This window comes from Coturnix japonica, chromosome 21 (assembly GCF_001577835.2).
Source record: "Coturnix japonica isolate 7356 chromosome 21, Coturnix japonica 2.1, whole genome shotgun sequence".
NCBI classification, from domain to species: Eukaryota; Metazoa; Chordata; class Aves; order Galliformes; family Phasianidae; genus Coturnix; species Coturnix japonica.
The window spans coordinates 4,446,467-4,453,555 of record NC_029536.1 but is presented as its reverse complement, the minus strand read 5'-3'; the positions used below and the strand labels follow the sequence as shown (position 1 = coordinate 4,453,555).

At 48.5% G+C, this 7,089-nt stretch overlaps 1 protein-coding gene across 1 annotated transcript in view; it reads left to right on the top strand.

Annotated features, from left to right (window-relative positions):
- The first annotated feature begins 288 nt into the window (after positions 1-288).
- KAZN (kazrin, periplakin interacting protein) overlaps positions 289-7,089 on the top strand; it is a 129,453-nt gene continuing 122,652 nt past the window's right edge. Inside the window, exon 1 of the mRNA XM_032448735.1 lies at positions 289-496. The gene's annotated coding sequence lies outside the window, so the exon portion shown is untranslated. The remainder of the gene's footprint in view (positions 497-7,089) is intronic.

Genomic DNA, 7,089 nt, shown 5'->3' with positions numbered 1-7,089 from the left:
CTCTGCATTCCCCCCTTATGCCCCAGCCTTCATTTTCCAGGAGCTCTGGGCACCTTCATTCCCAAAGACAACTCCCAGTCTGAATCCTTTCCTTTGGCAGAGGGAGTTTTTAGCATAAAGACAGCCGAGCTGGCTCGAATCCACCCGGGATTATCATCTGTGCCATCCATGGATGCTGTTGATAGGGGGAATAGTAGGAGTGATGCCGGCGGTGGGCGGGCAGGGGTTAACAGCGCGGCGCAGCCCAGAGCCGCCCGCATCGCATCGCATCGGGCAGAGGGAGGAACGGAGGGAGGAGGGACACTGCAGCAGCAGCGATCCCGGGGCCGGGCACAGGCAGCCCCCGCCCGGAGCATCGCTGGGCCGGGGGTCCCTCCCCACCCCGGGGCTTTACCCATGACTGATGCCGAGGAGCCGACCCGAGCCATGGATGTGACCCCCAACCCCGTCACCTTCTCTCAAGTTTTTGGGCAGCAGTGCCAGCTGATGGAGGCAGGTAAGGATGTGTCCGTATGATGTGTCCTTATGATGTGTATTTTCCTGCCTGTCGCCTCCTGGATGGTGATGTCCTCCCTCCCGTCCCCTCTTTCACGAGGCCTTCCCAAATTCCCCCATGGGGAAGGTGGGGTGAGCCCCGCTTCAGCTCCTCCCCAAAACGCGGCCGTGCAGCTGAATGGCCGCGATCCCAAAGCAAGGGCTGGGATTAGTGCAGGCACCAAAACAAGGGGCTCTGAGCCACGCAGTGCGAATTGCCGCCGTGTTTGGGTGCGTGCACAGCATAGACGGCAACTTTTGAAGGCAAAGCAAGGACGTTATCTCAGCTGGAGGTTGGCTTGCTGGCTTGGGCAGTGCATCCATGAGTATCTCATTGCATACAGGGCATTTCCAGTTGCGTGCATCTCTGCTTTGATTTTCAATGCTATGAAAGATAGTGGTTATTTATTCTATTTTATTTTATGTGGCTTTTTGTGTTGCTGTAGCACCTGGAAGCCCTGCTCCTTTCCCCCATTTGTTTTCAACTGGGCCTGATTGCCGATTTCCATCACCTGCTGGCAACTGAATGGGGGATGTGCAACAGGGCTGCTCTCCCTCCCCCCATCTTGTTTCTCTGTGTTGACTTTGCACAGGTGCTCTGAACCCAATCCCATACTGGGGCTTTGTACTGATCTCTGTGCAGCTCCTGCTGTGGCTTTCATTGCTTAAGTCAGAATCCCGACTGCTCACTCAGTCCCATGGTCACGCTGCTGCCTCCAAGGAGATGGCAGAAAGTTTTCTGAGAGTCTGGCAGTCAGCTTTGCTGTTATAGGGCACGGGATCCATCCCAAGGCTGTGGGATTGAGATGTGTTGGAGAGCCGATGCACTGAGAGAAGGGGGTTGGTTTCCAAATGAGTAAGAGCAACCAGCTGGGAAAACACAGGTGGAACCATCACGTTGTTTGCTGTTCTTTTCCCTTTCTCAGTCTGTGACTCCAAAGACTTTTGGTTCCCATCCACTAACTCAACCACAAGCTCCTCTTCCTCCTGAAGGCTGTTTTCATAGTGTTTGCTGTGGGTATGCATGACCTTTGTGTGCAATGCAATGTAAGGTTGCTCCATGAATATCACTGACAACCAAAGACAAATGACTCGTTCGTGTGTGTGTGTGATTTGGCTTCTACAAGCTTGTTATTTTCATGACAATAGCAATATATGTACGAGGTGACCTTTAGGGGTCTCTTCCAACTCACACAATATGCAACACAGGGGAGCTGTGCAGGCAGAGCATCCTGCCCTTCCTATCGTGCCCTCCAGCACTGCTACAACTTCCCTTGTATTTATTAAGCCTCAGTAAGTTTGTTTGCTGTGATGTGCTCTGTGCAGTTACCTGGGTGTTTTTATTTGCACTCAGCATAGCACACAGTGCAGTGGGAAGGCTGTGGTTTATAACAGCTTAACTCCCCACTTTGGTTCACTGACACCACTCTGCTCCCTGAGGCAGTGAATCCTTGCTGTCACATGCATTAAATTCGTCTGATGCAGAGTGATCTTGGGGCACGGTCACCTTTGAAGAGCATGTAAGAATGAAAGGGACTGTAACTTCTCTCTAGGGCTGCCTGGTGAAGGAGGCCTCCATCTCATATGCAGATTTATGGGTTTTTCTTCAGGTCCAACCAAAAAGCAGTAAGTGGGAGGATGGATTTAGGGCAGCCCTATAACTTCCCATCACAGCTGAATGAACCAAAGGATGGTTGGGTTGGAAGGAACCTCAAAGATCACCCAGTTCCAACTCCCTGCCCACCAGACGATGCTGGATGATGCTTTTTTAGAGCATGACTTTGCTTATCTTTGTGTATCGTTCCTTGACTCGCTGCTCCATCAGATATATTGCCATTTTCCATTAATTCTTTGGCTCAGAGACGCTGCTGTTTTGCTGGGCTCCCAGGTTTTATACCTTGCCAGTTGATTTTCCATTGGTTGTGAAATAAGGAACTTCATTCAAGATGTGACCTGAATGAGCAAGAAGGCTTAAGTAACTGAAAAATCATTCAGCTTTTAAGATGCTGCACTGAAACTTTTATGTATCGCCTTGCAATTACAGATAAATTATCCATTATGTGTGTTTTGTTCCTCAGTTGGTTTGGTGACTAATTAGAGCATTAAGACTGCAACGTTAATAGGAGTTCTTCCATGGAAATCAATGTAATGTGGCTCAGAACTTTTGTTTTTTTTCCCCCTCAGGTTTGTGGTTTAGCTCTTAGAATCCCAGAATCATTAAGGAAAAGACCTCTAGGATCATTCAGTCCAACCCCAACCCACCCCCACCAACCATGTCCTTCCATCTCCACCATCCTTTAACCACCAGGAATGGTGACCCCACCACCTCCCTGAGCCGCTGCATCACCAAACTTGGCATAAAGGTTTGATTTTTACCTAAGCTCCAGCTGAATGTGGAACATTGATATGAACAGGCCCTAATACTTCATATCAAACCAAACCATGTTCGCCAACAAAGTCTGTTTGCTATACGCATACATCTTCTCTTGGGACAGCAAAAGCAGCAAGCTGTTTGCAAGCAGAATTGGAACGCACATTGGAAACATAATGTGCAGAGTACTGAAGGACACTTTTCCAGCCCTGATTCACTGCAGTCTTAAACCACCCGAGCCAAGCACATTTTATGCTGACTGTTTTCTCGCTGTCCGTGAGGAAAGCAGAGCTGTCATAAGGGGTTTGCTCAGATGCTCTCGTGATGGATCTGTGCCTGGAGAATTCCAGGCCTAGATTCTCACTGCAAGAACATGAGCAGCTGCAATAGATGAAGCACACAGGGAAGGTTGGTTTCCTGGTCAATGGGCATGGTGGGATGGGTTGAATTGGATTGAATGATCATGGAGGTCTTTTCCAACCTTAATAACTCTTAGTATTTGAGGAAGCAAAATCAAAGCAAACAAGCAACAAAAACACCCAGAAAATAGAAAGAAAATGCTGAAAATGTCATATTTTCCTGGCCATACTAAAGCACACGTTGTTCACTGTCACCTCAATAGAGAGACTCAATTAGGGAGCAGCTGTGTACGAAGCACTCGCCAGCTGATTTACTCCTGATTAAATTAGGGGAAGTGCTCATCCCTGCTCCTGACAGACAAACCTGATATTGTCAATTAACGTTCACGGGCAGCAAAGTGTAAGGACGCAATAATTCCTCCCAGTTGAGTGCAGTCACCGTGTTCTCGTGCCACCAGAATAATGAGCTGAAAACACGGGTATGATTAGCAGCAGCTCTGAGCACAACTCCAACTGCAGCAAAATAAAACCACCCCTTGGCTTCCCCTGCAGCATCCTGCATGGATAAAAATAGAGCCTGCCCTCGTCTGAGCTCTCAGGTTGTTTTGCAGAGGTGCTTATTGTTAGCTTGATTTCTGCAGACACCAAAACAAAAGCGCAGCATGCTCCGGTGACTCTGCAAGATGAAAGAGCTCAGCTTTAGGTTTGCCAGGAATAGCAATGAGGATTGAAGGCTGAGGGCACGAGGATAAGGGGAGGGCAGAGCAGAAGCCTGGAAGAAGCACTTCAGATGGCAAGAAGATGGAAAGAAATTGGATGTGTCTTAAAAACCTGGAGTGGCCCAAATGGGAGCTGTTGTTTCAGGGTGGACTTTTTCCCATGTAGTACCAAATAGAAGCATTAAGGTTGGGAAAGACCTCTAAGATCATTGTGTCTAACACCAGCCACCCCCCACACCATGTCCAAAGACCTTGTCATAAAATTATGGAGCCATTAAGGTTGGAAAAGACCTCCAAGATCCCCCAATCCAACCCCAACCCACCCCACTGTGCCACTGCCACATCCACATCTCCAACACTGAACACCTCCAGGGATGGTGACCCGACCGCCCCCAGTGCAGTCTGTGCCAGTGCATCACCACTGTTTTAGAGAATAAATGATTCCTAATGGTTCCTAATATACAACCCGAGGCCATCATCTCAGGTCCATCTCTGTCACCATCTCAGAGGCCCACCCAATTCCAGAGCTGAGCATTCCAGCTTCTAATACAGACCTAATCGTCGTGTTGCAAACTTTGCATGTGTTTACATTTATCTGCATAAAACACAACTGCAGGTCAGAGCTGCTGCTTTGTCTCATAGGGAACCACTTACTTTGCTTCCCCAAGTGCTTATTTTCTTCTTCCCTTTTAGTGTTTGTAATGCCACTCCTTGGGAATGCCTTGGGATGGCTCTCCAGGAGAGTTGCATTTTAACTATGGGAAAGGGGTTTTGTTATGGCAAACTTCCATTAGGTTCAATGAACTCGTTGGGGATAGGAATGCTTCGCTCGGTCTGCAGCTTTCATTCTTGATTGAATTAGGAATCGTGGCTTAGGAGTGATGCTTTCCCCCTTTTTGCATTGATTAATGAGGAAATGTGTTTGTAATTGCTCCTTTCAAGAAAGGCTGAGCAGGAATTGCCAGGCTTTGCTTGTGATTTGAAGCAAGGATTACTGCTATTTTGGCTTCTCCTCTTTTGTTGGGTGTTCCTCACAGCTGCCAGCCCAAGGCAAAATCTGCTTCCACAAGTCTCACAAGCAAACGATGGGAAGGATTTCCTCAGGGCTCTACTGTGCTCTTTTATTGGCTTTGGGCACCTTAAATGGAAGAAGAAGGAGAAGAAAATGATAATCTGGTTAATGCTGCTTTGGCTTAACTTTGTACGGGTGTTCTCGATTTGCTCAGTGCATGGGAATAGGCCAGGAGAGGGAGGCAGAGTACACAGCAAGGCAGTGAACATGGATGTGAGGTGCTCAATCTGACTGGAAGAAATAGGAATCTCAGCATACAGAAAGAATCCCAACTGTGCACCCAAAAGGATCCCCAATTTCTGTGCCCCCCATCACATCACCACCATTGCTGATGCTCTGTTCATTGGAGGCCCTTCCCCATTTATGGGGATATAGACACATGAAAATCCATCCCTCAGCTCTTCTGTATGTGTACCCTGTGTGCAGGCAGCCTTAGGAGTTCTCCTCATGTCAATGGGACTTAAGCAGCTGCACAGGGAGTTGTGGGGTCCCCATGCACGGGGGTGTTCAATATGGAGATGTGGGCAGTGGAGATGCTGGAGGTGGGTTGGATTTGGTGATCTTGGAGCTCTTTTCTAACCTTCAGGATTCCACGATTGCAGGATTCTGCCTGGTGTGTGCTTTGGGTTGAAGCTGGGACAAGGTGAGCAAGGAAAGGATATAAGGCTGCGTCTCATGGGCAGGGAATGCTAAACCATTGCTCGGCTCTGCTTGCAGTACCCCAAGGCAGTGTGGAGTTACCCACATTAGAAATAACTCACCCTAAAATAATTAAGGAATTGGAGCTCAGGGCAAGCTGCATACCAAACTCCTTGCCAGGGAAGAGGTTTTAGCCAAATAAAGTTCCTGTGAGCAATTACTCTCATCATTCAGTAGTAATCCTGTTGGGGAATTGCTCTCGGTAACTGTGGTGTTATTAATTAGCTCAACTAAAGTGAGGGATGAATAAATGTTGTGACATTTGGGAATAAACAAATAACATCCCGTCGTTTTGCACATGGCAAACCTGAGGCGTGGAGGTTTAAAAGAGCCAGCAACCGAGAGACACAGCCAGGGATGGGAAATGGAGTCATTTTAGCTGCTGTAGTAGGAAGGCTTTGAGTTGTACTATGGGAGATTCAGATTGGATATTAGGGACAGTTTCTTCTGAGAAGGAGCAGTGATGCCCAGGCACAGCTGCATGGGGAGCTGTGGGGTCACCATCCATGGAGGTGTTCAGTGTGGAGATGTGGCACTGAGGGATGTGGGCACAGTGGGGTGGGTTGAGGTTGGACCTGGGGGTCATAGAGGTCTTTTCTGACCTTAATGATTCTATGATTAATGCAAGTAGGGGATGCTCATGCATTTAACTGGCAGTGGATCCCCTTGGTTCTTGGGGGAAGAAGTGTGAATTTTATGTGTAAAGAAGCCTTAATGTTTCCAAAGACTGGACAGGAGGACTTAAATCCAACACCTCCAAAACACAGAAGGATCCACACACGCAGCGTGTTCCAAAATCACCAGGACTTGGCTCAAAATCCACATCTCAGGCCATGAGGAGTGCTGGGCTGTGTAAGGTCCTGGTGGCAGCAGGGCTCAGCCCTGGGGTCCTGCACTGCTCAGCTCTGCTGATATCTGTCAGTGAGCGCCCAGGGCTCATCCAGCTCCACTGCAGCCTGAGAATTAACGATGACACTTCTTGTCAGGAAATAAACTCCATCTGCCATTTGCTGCTCTTGTCACCAGCTTCCCCCCCCCCCTCTACAAGTCTAAACCATTAGCGCTCTAATGCATCATCTAGACGATGATTTTCTGTGGCTTGGTGCTCTGCTCAGACCTCTCTGTTCTTGTCACAGTGACATGACAGCGTTTTTGTGGCATTCATGCTAAGAACAGCTCTAATCAAAGAGCCAGCCATTGAAGGGTGGGTGTGATGGGGAGCAGTGCACTGCCCACAGCTCGCTCGTGTTCTCACCTTCTGGCCCCACAGCCTGGGGATGGAATGTGGCGTGGGAGCATCTGACTGCAGCAAGTCATAGAATAATAGAATCACCA